Genomic DNA, 16538 nt, shown 5'->3' with positions numbered 1-16538 from the left:
ATGCTGGGTGTGATTTGGATTTGTGAAGGTGGGGACCAGAGCTGAGCTTGGCGATAAGGGTCAGGGAGAATAGAACTGCTCTGATTAACAGAGAGAGAGAAATATATGTAGGTTTCCTAAGCGTGGAAAGGCGCTGAGAGGCTTGGAAGATAATGTGAGGCCACAGGCAGTATAGGGGATAAAGACATCCTTAAAAAATGCCTGGAGGTGGGTAGAAGACAAGGGTTGAGGAAAGAGAGTAAAATAAGAAATAGGCTGCCTAATAATTCAGTTCACCTGCTGCAATGAAACCCTATTTCTGCCTCCTCACAGCTTCTGATGTGCCCGCTAACACAAAAGCAGATCTTTGTGGAGATTAAGGAAGGGCTCAATTCTACATCTGGGTCAGCATGGTCACACGTACGGATGCACGTTAAGTGAACAATTAGCTGCAGAAGCCCTCAAATCCAAAATAATTATTCCCCCAACTCTTTAGATGTCACAGAAATGTGAAAGCAAGGCCTTGGCTGGCCAGAGAGTAGAACGGAGTTTCCAGCCCACCTTATCTGGTTATTAAGGGGCAGGGAGGCCTCGGCTGATGATGGGTTCCATGTTTTGCCAGGTGTTGAAAGCCTTATTGAGATGAGAGTGAACTTTTCCAGGATATACTTTTTCAGATCCCCAAAGAATGAAATCAGGAATACTAAGTACTTATGTCCATATAGCAACCCAAAGTTGATAAAGCTCCTTCAAAGCTCCTCCGACTCTCTGGAATTTGGGCAGCTCATGTCTGGTTTGGATGGGCAATTGCAGCCTGGGATCATTTCCTTATCTCTTCTCCTTTCTAATATTTCTATTTGTCTTCAGGTTATATCCCAGACCCCAGAGGAGTCTTTCATGCTTTCCTATACAAACAGCCGAACGACCATTCCATCAGGGTTGATGAGTGAGTTAAAAGTTTAAAGGTGAGTGGTCCGTGAGTCGCCCTGGTCCAGCTGACAGTCGTCTCAGCATGTGACATACAATCGTGAACTGCCGTGTTCAAGGGGAGGAGCGTGATGTGCATGGCAGGCAGAAAGCTGGCAGCACTGTCTCCAGCACCATCCTTGGTCTCTCTATGGACTGGCTGAGAGCACACCACTTCTACTTGGATTGATTTCCACTACCCGGAGGGGGGCACAGAAAATCCATCTCATACCCAGCTATCAGGACAACAGGGGGACCTAGCACAGGGTTTAAGAACAATTACCAGGGAGCCTTGTTCTAGAGGAAAACCAAGGCTCACAGTGGCAGAGCTCCTTACACATTTATAACACATTTCCATACACACTGGAAAGTCTCTTAGTCAAACTCCACTCCACCTGCTTGCCAGTCCCACTGACTCTCTCCATCTCCTTCATATAAGGTGCTGGCTGAGGACCATATCACACTCAAATCTCTTGATTAAAACTGACCCTGGGCTTCCCTGGTGGCGCAGTGGTTGAGAGTCCGCCTGCCGATGCAGGGGACGCGGGTTCGTGCCCTGGTCCAGGAAGATCCAACATGCCGCGGAGCTGCTGGGTCCGTGAGCCATGGCCGCTGAGCCTGCGCGTCCGGAGCCTGTGCTCCGCAACGGGAGAGGCCACAACAGTGAGAGGCCCGCGTACCGCAAAAATAAAAAACAAACACTGACCCTGTAGGACAGGGTCTTTGCAAACTCCATGTTGAGATCCATGAGTGCATCATGAAAACAATTTAGAAGGTTGTATCCAGAAATTTTTTTCAAGTCAATAGGTAAAATAGAAGAAAAAACATCAAAGTACGTGACACATGATAAGGGCAAGGTTAGGTGTGTTTTCTGAAATTTTTGTTTGAGATGCATGTGTGTTTTGTATAAGTGTGTGTCTGTGCGCATGGCTATGGGGCTGCAACAGCAAATGTCTTTCCTACTCTGGATGTGCACTGAAATAGTTTGAAAGCTACTGCTCTAAAATGCCATGCGTCTCTATTCCTATCTGTTGTGTGGTATACCAAGTTACAGTTATTTCTCAATTTAATTTTAGCAGTTGTACTTAATTTATATTAGTATTTGTACTAATTTAACTTGATTAATTTAAAACTGATGAGGTATGAATGTGAAGAGGCAGAGAGTTGTTTCCACAAAAAATAGAGTTGAATGATTTGGAAAGATTACATAAAATGAGTTGCCAAAACAAGTGCTATCTGTCAGGTTAAGTTTGGGTGAGACCACTGTAAAATATTGGTGAAAAATGTTTTAAAAATTCAGGACTCTCAATTTATATCATCTTACAAGGGTCTTTAAGTTTTAACTTCTTTATAAGAAATGGATCCAAGCCATAAATACCATGGGAACATCCTACTGACAAATCCATACTGGAAGAAGAGACCTATGTCCTAGAGAAAAGCTTGGTCATTGAAGATACAGGTCTATGTTTTAGATATATACACTTAGATTAAATGTCTGTGGTACATATTTAGCCTTTTCTATGATTCTCCGCCATAAGGAAATTTTCAGTTAACAAGTCATCCTTTGAGCTGCCACCAAGCTTGGTAAAACATGGCTTTTACTAAACATCCATCTTATTTGACTCAGAGAGGCTGGTAATGCAGACACTACCATCCCATTCTGCAGATGGGGAAACTGAGGCCAGGGAGTTAGTAGGGGCAAAGTTAGGCCAACTGGGGAAAGTGTGGCAAGTGTTAAAAGTTTAGTCTAGTGATTGTTTTCAGCTGAGCCATAATCCATTGCTTGCTATAACTTTTAAAAAGACATTCATTATCTTATTTCTCTAATATCAAAGAGGTAAACAAAGATAACTGAAGTCCTCTCCCTCGGGTTAATGATGTCCCTAGTCGGAGAAGCATTTTTCAGCTCTCTGGTTCCAATTTATTATTGCCCATGTCCATTTCCTATTTTTCTTTTTTTTTCTTTTTTTTTTTTTTTTGCAGTACGCGGGCCTCTCACTGTTGTGGCCTCTCCCATTGCGGAGCACAGGCTCCGGATGTGCAGGCTCAGCGGCCATGGCTCACGGGCCTAGCCGCTCCGCGGCATGTGGGATCTTCCCGGACCGGGGCACGAACCCGTGTCCCCTGCATTGGCAGGCAGACTCTCAACCACTGCGCCACCAGGGAAGCCCCCTATTTTTCTACTGCAAACAAAATCATTCTTGGCTACATAACAATGGAGTTTAAAAATCATAGGTGTCACTGGTAGATAGTCAAATACAATGAACCAGCAAACAATTAATTGCACAGACATTAATTCTGTATCAAGTGATACTAGTTCATTGATTCATTAAATAGCTATCTGTTGGTTGTCTGCTATGTTCCAGGACTGTTCTAGTTATACTGCAGAAGCAGAGAAAAGTAGAACAAATGCAAACTTGAGTCAGGGCACGAGGCTCAGGTTCTGGCTCTTTCACAGATATAATCACTCTTGAACCACAGCAAAAATTATTGACCATCTGCTACATGTCAGATATGCTGTTAAATTAAGTTTAAGCAACAGCACTGTAAAATATTGGGGAAAATGTAAAAGCTCAAGAATCTCAATTCATATAGCTTTATAAGGGTCTTTTAGTTGTAAAATATCTTTAAAGAAAAGGATTTGTTCAAAAAGGATTAGGGGGACCCTCCAACAGCAAATCTACTGATTATCTACTACGAGTCTAGACATGAAGATTCAGGGACAACAGGATCTATTAGGAAAATGATAGTGAACAAGACCCCTCCCTAGTCTGCCCTCATGGAGCTACAACCCAGCAGGGAAGACAGACTTTAAGTAAATAATTACATAAATAAATAATGATGACGTGATAGAGATGTGAAGGGGAAACTCAGGGCTAGGGGAGCCTGTAGGGAACTGGAGGGCTAGAAGTCACTTTCCTGAGACTGTCTTTAGTCTCTTTCCTCATCTAGAATGAGATGGACACAACTGCCCTTCCTACTGTCCTGTTAGGGGTTTCAAGAGGATGAAATGAGAAAGTGAATATGAAAGAAAGTGCCTTACATATGCAGGAATATTATTAGAAATAGTCTCTGGTGCAGTTCACGGTCCAACTGTACTTAATAAATGCAGGAGAATGGAAAGAAGGAAAAGAGTGAGAAATGATATATTTATGGAAGAGTAAATCAATTATTTGGAGGAAAATGCATTATATACTTGAATATAGCTAGAAGGTTTAGAAACTTGCTTTCCTTGTTGTTGCTTTTGACTGGAGCTAGTATTTGTTGAGATCTTCCCCAAATCTGCTAAATCTGCTTTTCTTCCCCCTCACTCCCCTCACACCTGAGTCCTAAGCAGAGAAAATCTGTTTGTTTCTATACCCAGCCAGGGTTGAGTTTTATTCTTTATTTCTCAACAGTACCCAAGATACTTCTAGACATTTGTACTGAGAAACTGCTTCTCATCCAGCCCTTTCCTAAGAGCTCTGGGCAATGTGACAGAAGCCATCTCAGCATTTTTCCATTTTTCCCCCAGCCCTAGTCCCTAGTCTTATCTCCCCTCCCTCATTCTTGGGAGATGAACACCCCCCGCCGACACACACACACACACAACCACACTCCTATTTTTCCTGAGAAGAATGAGGCTGCATGGAAAACAAGAGCTCCTTTCTCCTCAAAATAACAGCTCCTGTGTCCTCTTCTATTGAACCTGTCTCAGAAGTGTCTCGTTTCTCTTCCGAAGATAAACATAAGGCTAATTCCTGCTCATTCCTTCTTGACTCCAGCCTTGGTGGTCCTTCATTTATCCTCTGGAACTCTTCCTTTTGTCCATGCACAGCAGATCTCCTCTATCTTGGAAACAGCATAGCTCTTGACCCCACTGCATCTTTAATCCACCATGTGATTTCTCTCCTTCCCATCTCTGCCACTTTCTGGGTGAATCCTCCCCACCTCCACCTCCTTGCCACCGGCTTTTTCTGCGTCTGGTTCCCGCCTCTCCTGCTACTGAGATTGCCCTTAAGAAAGGCTCCATGACTTTTTAACAACAAACCCAAAGGTGTTTTCTCAGTTCCTCTCCTCTCTGACAAGAGAAAGAATGTATGAAGGGGAACCAAAGACTGAGGCAATGCAAAGAATCAGAAGGGCCCTGAAGAGGACTGCATCAAGAGTGTGGGTTTATTCATGGCCCCGGGTTCCTTTCTCTTCCTCTCTTCCTTGGAGCAGTCATCAACAGTAGCCTCTGTGCATGATCCCAGGTTCTCCATCCTCAGCCCTGGCCTTTCTTTAGTCACTAGAGACCATTAGGGCTCTGGTGTTACAATTCGTAATGTAGTTCATGAATAGCCTGAACAATCTGCATGGCTTTCAAATGTTCTGTCTGTCATGTCATCAAAACTTTGGGACTTAATAAAGGCACACCACCCGAGGCTTGTGAGGCTCCTCTTCCCATTAAATCCTATCAAGTGCCTGCCTCCAGAAGGTAAAGAGCTTTACTTAGGAATGGTGGAAAGAAATCAAGCCTGTCTGAATGGAGTAAACGCCCAAAGCATAGGAGCTGTTATGAGTATTAACGAGCCCACGGGTTAGTGGAGAAACGTTCCCCTCATGGCCTTGTCAACCAGTCTGCCTGTTCTCTCCATTTCCTACTAAGCAGAAAAAAATTGGCTTTCAGTAATGATTGTCAATAGAATACAATAAAAGAGCAGATTCCTCTCTCTCCTCATATGCTAGAAATGAGAAACACCGTGTCCTTGCCTGACCTCTACAGGGCTACAATGTGGTCCATTTCTTTTTCTCAACCATCATTGGCCTGCCATCCCAACCTTTGCATCGGCCTAAGCCAATGAATCAACCATTTCCTAGATCAACCACTTTACTATCATGGACGTGATCTGAGCCTCAAAATGTGGTCTTTGTAAATTGTGTGGACTGAAACTTCTGTATATAAAGAAACACAGGAAGATTTTAATATTCAGTTTTGATGTTTCCACCATGGGTAAACCATTCAAACTTTGTACATCTCAGTGTAGTTATAAAATACCTCTTTTTAGTTATAAAATGTTTTTCTTTTGATCAATTCAGGATTCCAACTCACTTTCTCTGTCAGCTAGTGAATTCCCTAAGGTCTCAGTACTAGGAATAGGAGTGCTTCTAAACAACATCTTTCTTTTTACCTTTTGATACTAAGAAGCATGGGCTGGCCCATACTTCCCTCTTGCAATGGCCACAAGGAAGCTCAAGCTCAAATTTGCAGACTGATGCTGGTGGCAAAGTGTATGATCTACATACACTAGCAAAATGTAAGGTCTAAATTTTGTATCTAACCTTACCCTTGCTTAATTTTTTCTACCTTTATCCCAATCACCAATCTTTTTCTCACTTATCTGATTTTGTTTTATTCTTTATATCATTTGTAATGATGTAAGCTACCATAAGTCATACTAAAATAAATCCAAACTCTTTAGTATGGCAAAAACCAACCCCTCTCTCGTGTTGCCCCTGCTCACCCCTCTAAATGCATCCTCCATCACCTTTCCCCTTGTTCACACTGGCCGCTGCTGTTCCTTACACTCCCCAAGCACTGTTCTATCTCAGAGCTTCTGCACTTGCTGTTCCCTCATCCTGCCATGCTCTTCTCCATCAAGGATCACCCCTCCCTTCATTCAGGCCTCTGCTCCAGTGCCACCTCTTCAGATAGGCTGCTTCTGTTCACCATGTCTAAAGAAGCATCCCCTATTCCTTTGGCCTCCTACGTGGCTTTTCTTATTTTAGAATCTTTATCATGACCTATATAGAAAATTTTATATCAGGCAGACTGGAGGAGTGGTTATGAGCACAGACTCGGGAAGCAGATTGCGTTCATATTCCAGCTTTTCCACTTACCAGTTGTGTGACCTTGGACAAGTGATTTCACTTCTCTGTGCTTCAATCTCTTCATCTGTAAATGAAAAACATACAAAATAGTCCCTGGCACATAGTAAACGCTAAGTATCTCACTGTAAATAACTAAATTAAATACTGTTTATTGTCTAACCCCCACTTGCTCTGTCTTATGTATGACTATATTCTTAGCTTGAAGAACAGTGCCCAATATATGGTTGGTGCTTAAATGTCTGTTGAATAAATTCTCTTTTGGAGTGAAGTAAGGACATTAAAAGTTAAGTAAATACATTTTAAACCTGAGGTTAAAATGAAAGAACACTGGGCTAAGATTTAGAAGACGGAGATTTCAGTTCTTGCTTTGTCACTTAGGAGCTAGTTGATTTTAGGCAAATTAGTTAAAATTTGCCCAAGTCAACTACAAAGCTGGAATAAGACAAGTCAGCTCTGCTGCAGAGGCATAGGGAAAGTAAATTAAGTCTTTAACAAACCTGCATTTGCTCCATAAATAGAGGTTATATTGTTTCCTGAGGAGAAAGTGAAGCTGTGTTTATTAAGCACTTCTATGCTGTGGGCTCTGAATTAGCCCTGGGAATATGGAGACTAAAGGCTTGGTTCACCTTGGGAATATGAGGACTAAAAACTTTTTTTGTCAGCTCTAAAGGAACTGACAAAATCATAAAGAATACAGAAGAGTCAGCAATTACAATAGAGTGATGAGTGCTCTGGTTGAGGTAAGTTCTGCAAACACAGAGGAGAAGCACTTTTAGGTATGACCTTCACACTGAAACTTGGAGGGTGAAGTAGAGACATCTGGGTGGGTAGAGTTGTTCCAGACAAGAGTGTGTGTGCAGAGCTGTTTTCACAGCATATTTCAGGAACTGAAGGTAACGCAGCCTGCCAGGTGGCAGGTACCTATGACAGGAAATGTCAAATGATGATGCAGAACAGGTAGGCAGGGGTCAGATCTCACGGGGTGATGCTAAGATTCTCCCCCTCGCCCTCCCACTCTTCCCTAAAAGTGGCCTGAGTATCCTCCGCAGGTCAGAGATCCCTCTTTGCCCCAGGGGACTTTCTGACTCTTGTTTGGCTTCAATGTTGCCTGCTGAGGTATGTGCCCTGTGCCTGGGGGAAGCCAACAGCATTTCTCAGAGAGGAGCTGGATGATAACCCAGGTCATGAGACCTGGTCAAATCTTTCCTAGGCAAGTATGCATTAAACCTTCCAATGCTTGAGGAGATGGCGGAAGAGCCGGCACGGGCAGAGGAGAAAGAAGGGCAGCAGGAGTTCGATGCAATCCCGTTCTTCTAAACACCTTGGAGTTATTTCTCCTTTTCCCCGAATTCTTTCTTTCATTGCCTTCTCCCATCATGGCAAATGAGTTACCCTGACGGCACCAATTCTCCACCTGTCTCTGGAGTCATGCCCTTTGCCATGTGAGCTGTGGCATGAAGAGGTTGGATATAATTCCCCACCCCTTGATATGGCTTGGCCACGTGCCTCTCTTTGACCATTAGAAATCATTGGATGTGCTGGCATGCAGGTTCCAAGCCTAGCCCTCAGTTCCCTTTTGGAACCTTGCCTCTGTCGTGAGGACAAGCCTGGGCTGCAAGAAGAGAAACCAAGTGGGAGATTGCCAAGTCATCCCCTCTGAGGCCATTCTAGAACAGCACCCCACCCCCCAGCCCCAGCCAGCCCGGCAGTTGACGGCAGAAGCATGACCAAGTCCAGCTGAGGTGTGCCAAGCCCTGACCACTGGCAGAATCACTTACCCAGCCATTAGGCTTGGAAGAGATCATTAACGGTTGTTGGTTAAACTACAACATTTTAGAAGGTTTGTTTTTCAGAATGGCTAGCTAATACTCTTGCCAATATTTATTATATTTCCTTTTTGTCCCTCCTTCCTCTAAAAGGGTTGGGGAGGCATAACCCTGGTAAATAAATTAGGGATAGGGCTTGACTCACCATCTGGGGACCTCTTCTCTCTACTCTTTCATACCAAGGTGTAAAGTTTCTATTTATATGAGTACTAATGGCAACTTTTGTGCTGCAAGATGTGTTTTCCGTTCCGATAAGCGATTTTTCCCTTCACCCATAGCATGACTCCTCTTCATTCCTGAGGCTGAAGGTCAGTGCTAATTGGCATGGTTGCTCAAATCTTCTCTGGGCATCACCTCCCAGAAAATCTTTTCAAAGTGGAGGACTCAGGGGGAAATAGCAGAATTCCGATCACAGCCTGCAGATAATTTTCTCTGGCTCGCCACAGTCCTTGTTTGCTGGTGGTGATAAAATAAAGGCTGGGAGCTCAGCAAGCAAAGTGGCTCCAGACCGATGTGTGGCCAAATTGTCTTGATGAGAAGGCAGGGAGTTGTAAGGCCAGCTAGCCCTTTAATGGGCACTTTGTGCCTGTCTGGCTCCTCATCCCAAGATGGGGGAAAAATCTGTTAGTGAGATCCATGCCGTTCACTTCTCACACTAGAGCCATCTGGGAGAAGTCTTACTCATTTCTTTTCTGATGCCCTAATTGGAACTGCTGACGGACTTGTGTGTACCTGAGTGGCTTAAGATGGGGATGCTGAGAGCTCTGGTAACCAAAGCATTTTAAAGGGCAGCAGGAGATGTCATTCACGTTGTCTGCATATCCGTTTGGATGGATGTGGATGGATGCCAGGAGCAGCCAGCCTGGAAGGTCTCTGTGCAGAGATGGCTGATTTGCAGTGACCTCTGACTGCACTTCAGCTGCTAAATCCTGCAGACCCCAGTGAGCTGAGACTGAATATGTTTGAAGTCAGCTGGCAAAGAGTAGGGGCTCATTTTCTCAGCCTTCTTTCAGCATCTCAGGGTAACACAGACAAGATGCCTTCTGAAAAAGGCCTTCTGGCTATGGTTTTCAATGGCAGGAGGTGGGGCTACCTCCACATTTGACATGAAAAAACAATTCAGACGTGGTCGGTTGGTTCCAATTAATCACCCTCATGGATCTGCAGATGACTGAAGGGGTTATAGATCAACTTTTTGGTTAACGGTTTACAATCTCACAACTTGCTCATTTAGTCAGTCATTCCCTGGGAGGCCAGGCCTGTTGTTGTTTCAGGTAACTAGGTTGCAGCATCTCCAGGGGAACTTGTGAGCGTAAGTGGAGATGAGAAAGGGTCCAGGGGAAGCCAGGATTCCTTCTGCACTGTGTTCCTTTGCATTTCACGGAGTAGGCTCTTCCTGTGTAAGGCATTCAAGTCATTCATCAAATTTTTATTGGGCACCTACTATGTGCCAGGGACTGTTGTGCATGGGAATGCAGCATGGCTCCTGCTCATGTGTTGCTCCAGAGGTACAAGGCTCTTCTCCGGAATGTGCTGTTCTGACTCTCCTGGCACCCAGCACAGCAGCCCTTCCCTCCCTGCATCCACCAGGCTCTAATGTGTCTAGAAGTACTTGGGAGGTTGAGGTGGAGGCTTTTCCTTTCCCCAGAAACGTGATGAGAGACTCTTCTTATATATCTATGAAAATGAAACTTTTGTGTTTTGTTAATTTTTACCCCATTGCATTCCAAAATTGATGTAAAGATAATAGGATTAAAGTATATGAGGGAAAATATGGGTAGGAAGAGATACACAGAATATGTGCTATAAAGCCTTATAAATTTGATTGAGGTGGGTATGGGGGGCATGAATTTGGCTCTGAGTGGAAAGAGCAAAACCTGACTGGAATGTGTGGACAGAGGAGGCAGCAGAGGCAGGTGTCCCTTACGCTCTTAGCCCCTTGCAGAGAGGTGGGCTGGGTGTACTGGGGGCTACGCTCCAGGAGCAGGACCACCCTCTCTGTTGTTCTTCCTTTTACCAGAGGGAATATGAGAGTTCTTGCCCAGCAAACGTTAGGCTCAGGTGCCAGTCATGCTGGGGTACTAGATTTTAGAGGATGCTGAGCAGCACCAGCTGCCCCATACTTGGAGATCTTGGGTCCTGTCCTTTGAAACTGAAGTTGGGGAGCAGCCTCTCCAGCTAGAGGGAAGGGGACTCACTGTCTCATCTAGTTTGTTGCCATGCAACCCAGAGAATGTCCTGGGGTCACTCTTTGAACAATCTTCTTATTTCCAAAGCTCTGTGTTTGCACTTTAGAGCTTCCTGATATCAAAACCTTCATCTCTAGGCAAAACCAAAATAATGGGACCATCAAGCAACAGGGTATGTCACAGTGGCAAACATGGGGCCAAAGGATCTTGTGCTGACCCTCATTTCACACTGCAGAAATGGCTGCCCATAAGATACCAGATGAGGGGCTGCCTGTGGGTCCATCCCCTCCCGCCCTGTACAGGAAGCATTCCCATAACATCTGTTAGATGGAAGAATCCTGGGAACTTGCTCCTAGAGGTGCCTCATCACTGTGCCCTGAGGGCTCTTACTGCCTTTAATCTCCCTCCCTGCCTATGTATGATCTTTATCCCTTCTTATCTCCTCCAGAGAAAGGAAGAATATAACTGAACATACTCCCCCTGGGTTTGTCACGTAGCTGGCTAATGTGTTGGATCAGTCACGCATTCTTTCAGTCCAATCTACTATTAAGTGCTGAGAAAATCAATTTCTTAGGTAATAAAATTAATTTCTTAGCAACTAGATGAGTCTGCGTTATCTATAACACAACTGTGCCAAGGTATTTCAAAAAATCTACAAAGTGATGATAAAGTATCGACTCATTATAGGTTAATAAGCTGACAGTATAAGACATTTATTCATTTTCATATAAACGTAGTGGCTACCCGTTATCATGATTTATTCCCCAAATTCAGTCTTGCGTGCTTAAACTGAGAAGTTACAATGTAAACGTTTTATCTTGATAGCTGTCACTGGTGTCATATTGATATACATGCTACACTCACCAGCATGTCAACAACTGAGGAGCAATATAAACTGAATAACTTTAAAGACTATATATGTTTCCCTCTAGGACAAGGGTAGATTCATTTATATTACAGCCTCATTTCTGTACCGGCTTGGCTGCAGCAGAATGGAATCCAAACGGATTCAATCATTGCCCCCTTTTATCTACTTGAAACACAAAAAATATCATTTTAGTTTCCTTTCCTATTACTGTAAAAATACCTTTAATATTAAACGGAAAGTAGTGACTGATGAACATATATGCACAATGAATTATTAGTTTGAAGGTAACTTTTTACTTACATTTGCTAGGGGTACAGTTCACATTTTCATATTTCTCTACATTTTTTGAAGAGTAAGGCCCTACATCCTATGATATAATCACTGTTAGTGAATGCTCTAAAGTCAGGTGGACTTAGATTTGAAAGAGCTGTGTGGGCCACTGAAAGCCATTTATTCTTCTAAGCCCTAGTTTTTTCATCTAATAATATTATTCTATATTACATATGTGCATTTATATAATAAAAGAGATAATATTATTTCCCTCATACGTATGTTGTCAGAATCAATGGAATAGTGTATGTAAAGCATTAGCATTTAGAGTAGCAGCCAAATTAATAAATGCTAATCTGCATTATAATTATTGCTATTATTTTAAAAGATGAGCAAAAGGGTTCCAAATCAAGCTCTCTGTACTTTCCCTGTAAGTTCTTTGGGTCAGTTCAACAGTTAGTTTAATCTTTTTCTAGATATCAGATCAACTGAAGGAAAGAGTTAGAGTTCCTAGCAGTTGCTCCCACATGATAATTTCACTCCACCAGCAGATGTAAACGTTAAAGAAATCAGTGGAGAGGAACCAAGATGGCGGAGTAGAAGGACGTGCTCTCACTCCCTCTTGTGAGAACACCAGAATCACAACTAGTTGCTGGACAATCATCGACAGTAAAACACTGGAACTCACCAAAAAAGATACCCCACATCCAAAGACAAAGGAGAAGCCACAATGAGACGGTAGGAGGGGTTCAATCACAGTAAAATCAAATCCCATAACTGCTGGGTGGGTGACTACACAGACTGGAGAACACTTATACCACAGAAGTCCACCCACTGGAGTGAAGGTTCTCAGCCCCACGTCAGGCTTCCCAACCTGGGGGTTCGGCAACGGGAGGAGGAATGCCTAGAGAATCAGACTTTGAAGGCTAGTGGGATTTGACTGCAGGACTTCGACAGGACTGGGGGAAACAGAGACTCCACTCTTGGAGGGCATACACAAAGTAGTGTGCGCATCGGGACCCAGGGGAAGGAGCAGTGACCCCAGGGGAGACTGAACAAGACCTACCTGCTAGTGTTGGAGGGTCTCCTGCAGAGGTGGGGGGTGGCTGTGGCTCACGGTGGGGACAAGGACACTGGCAGCAGAAGTTCTGGGAAGTACTCATTGGCGTGAGCCCTCCCAGAGTCTGTCATTAGCCTCACCAAAGAGTAAAGGTAGGCTCCAGTGTTGGGTTGCCTCAGGCCAAACAACCAACAGGGAGGGAACCCAGCCCCACCCATCAAGAGTCAAGTGGATTAAAGTTTTACTGAGCTCTGCCCACCAGAGCAACAGTCAGCTCTACCCACCACCACTCCCTCCCATCAGGAAACTTACACAAGCCTCTTAGATAGCCTCATCCTCCAGAGGGCAGACAGCAGAAGCAGGAAGAACTACAATCCTGCAGCCTGTGGAACAAAAACCACATTCACAGAAAGAGAGTCAAGATGAAAAGGCAGAGGGCTATGTACCAGATGAAGGAACAAGATAAAACCCCAGAAAAACAACTAAATGAAGTGGAGATAGGCAACCTTCCAGTAAAAGAATTCAGAATAATGATAGTGAAGATGATCCAGGACCTCGGAAAAAGAATGGAGACAAAGATCGAGAAGATGCAAGAAATGTTTAACAAAGACCTAGAAGAATTAAAGAACAAACAAACAGAGATGAACAATACAATAACCGACATGAAAACTACACTATAAGGAATCAATAGCAGAATAACAGAGGCAGAAGAACGGAGAAGTGACCTGTAAGACAGAATGGTGGAATTCACTGCTGCGGAATAAAATAAAGAAAAAAGAACAAAAAGAAATGAAGACAGCCTAAGAGACCTCTGGGACAACATTAAACGCAACAACATTCATATTATAGGGGTCTGAGAAGGAGCTGAAAGAGAGAAAGGACCCGAGAAAATATCTTAAGAGATTATAGTCGAAAACTTCCCTAATATGGGAAAGGAAATAGTTACCCAAGTTCAGGAAGCACAGCGAGTCCCTTACAGGATAAATCCAAGGAGAAACATGCCAAGACACATAGTAATCAAATTGGCAAAAATTAAAGACAAAGAAAACTTATTGAAAGCAGCAAGGGAAAAATGACAAATAATATATAAGGGAACTCCCATAAGGTGAACAGCTGATTTCTCAGCAGAAACTCTACAAGCCAGAAGGGAGTGGTATGATATACTTAAAGTGATGAAAGGGAAGAAACTACAACCAAGATTACTGTACCAAGCAAGGATCTCATTCAGATTCGATGGACAAATCAAAAGGTTTACAGACAAGCAAAAGCTAAGAGAATTCAGCACCACAAAACCAGCTCTACAACAAATGATAAAGGAACTTCTCTAAGTGGGAAACACAAGAGAAGAAAAGGACCTACAAAAACAAACCAAAAACAATTAAGAAAATGGTCACAGGAACATACATATAGATAATTACCTTAAACGTGAATGGATTAAATGCTCCAACCAAAAGACACAGGCTTGCTGAATGGATACAAAAATAAGACCCATCTATATGCTGTCTACAAGAGACCCACTTCAGACCTAGGGACACATACAGACTGAAAGTGAGGGGATGGAAAAAGATACTCCATGCAAATGGAAATCAAAAGAAAGCTGGAGTAGCAGTACTCATATCAGATAAAATAGACTTTAAAATAAGGAATGTTACAAGAGACAAGGAAGGACGCTACATAATGATCAAGGGATCAATCCAAGAAGAAGATATAACAATTATAAATATATATGCACCCAACACAGGAGCACCTCAATACATAAGGCAACTGCTAACAGCTCTAAAACAGGAAAGAGACAGTAACACAATAACAGTGGGAGACTTTAACACCTCACTTACACCAATGGACAGATCATCCAAAATGAAAATAAATAAGGAAACAGAAGCTTTAAATGACACAACAGACCAAATAGGTTTAATTGATATTTATAGGACATTCCATCTAAAAACAGCAGATTACACTTTCTTCTCAAGTGCACACGGAACATTCTCCAGGATAGATCACATCTTGGGTCACAAATCAAGCCTCAGTAAATTTAAGAAAATTGAAATCATATCACGCATCTTTTCTGACCAGAACTCTATGAGATTAGAAATGAATTACAAGGAGGGGCTTCCCTGGCGGCGCAGTGGTTGAGAGTCCGCCTGCCGATGCAGGGGACACGGGTTCGTGCCCCGGTCCAGGAAGATCCCACATGCTGTGGAGTGGCTGCACCCATGAGCCATGGTCGCTGAGCCTGCGCATCTGGAGCCTGTGCTCCGCAACGGGAGAGGCCACAACAGTGAGAGGCCCGCGTACCGCAAAAAAAAAAAAAAAAAAAAGAAATGAATTACAAGGAAAAAAACGTAAAAAACACAAACACATGGAGGCTAAACAATACGTTACTAAATAACCAAGAGATTACTGAACAAATCAGAGGAAATAAAAAAAACTGCAGACAAAACTACAGACAACGATCCTAAACCTATGGGATGCAGCAAAAGCAGTCCTAAGAGGGAAGTTTATAGCTATACAAGCCTACCTCAAGAAAAAAGAAAAATCTCAAACAATCTAACGTTACACTTAAAGGAACTAGAGAAAGAAGAACAAACAAAACCTGAAGTTAGCAGAAGGAAAGAAATCATAAAGATCAGAGCAGAAATAATTGAAATAGAAACAAAGAAAACAACAGCAAAGATCAATAAAACTAAAAGCTGGTTCTTTGAGAAGATAAACGAAATTGATAAACCATTAGCCAGACTCATCAAAAGAGGGAGAGGACTCAAATCCATAAAATTAGAAATGAAAAAGGAGAAGTTACAACAGACACTGCAGAAATACAAAGCATCCTAAGAGACTACTACAAGCAACTCTATGCCAATAAAATGGACAACCTGGAAGAAATGGACAAATCCTTAGAAAGGTATAACCTTCCAAGAATGAACCAGGAAGAAATAGAAAATATGAACAGACCAATCACAAGTAATGAAATTGAAACTGTGATTAAAAATCTTCCAACAAATAAAAGTCCAGGACCAGATGGCTTCACAAGTGAATTCTATCAAACATTTGGAGAAGAGCTAACACCCATCCTTTTCAAACTCTTCCAAAAAATGCAGAGGAAGGAACACTCCCAAACATATTCTATGAGGCCACCATCACCCTGATACCAAAACCAGACAAAGATACTACAAAAAAAGAAAATTACAGACCAGTATCACTGATGAATATAGATGCAAAAATCCTCAACAAAATACTACCAAACAGAATCCAACAACACATTAAAAGGATCATACACCATGATTAAGTGGGATTTATCCCAGGGATGCAAAGATTCTTCAATATATGCAAATCAATCAATGTGATACACCATATTAACAAACTGAAGAAGAAAAACAATATGATCATCTCAATAGATGCAGAAAAAGCTTTTGACAAAATCCAACACCCAATTATGATAAAAACTCTCAAGAAAGTGGGCATAGAGGGAACCTACCTCAACATAATAAAGGCCATATATGACAAACCCACAGCCGACATCATTCTCAATG

This window comes from Mesoplodon densirostris, chromosome 9, assembly GCF_025265405.1.
Source record: "Mesoplodon densirostris isolate mMesDen1 chromosome 9, mMesDen1 primary haplotype, whole genome shotgun sequence".
NCBI lineage: Eukaryota > Metazoa > Chordata > Mammalia > Artiodactyla > Ziphiidae > Mesoplodon > Mesoplodon densirostris.
Note: the sequence above shows the minus strand (reverse complement) of the source record.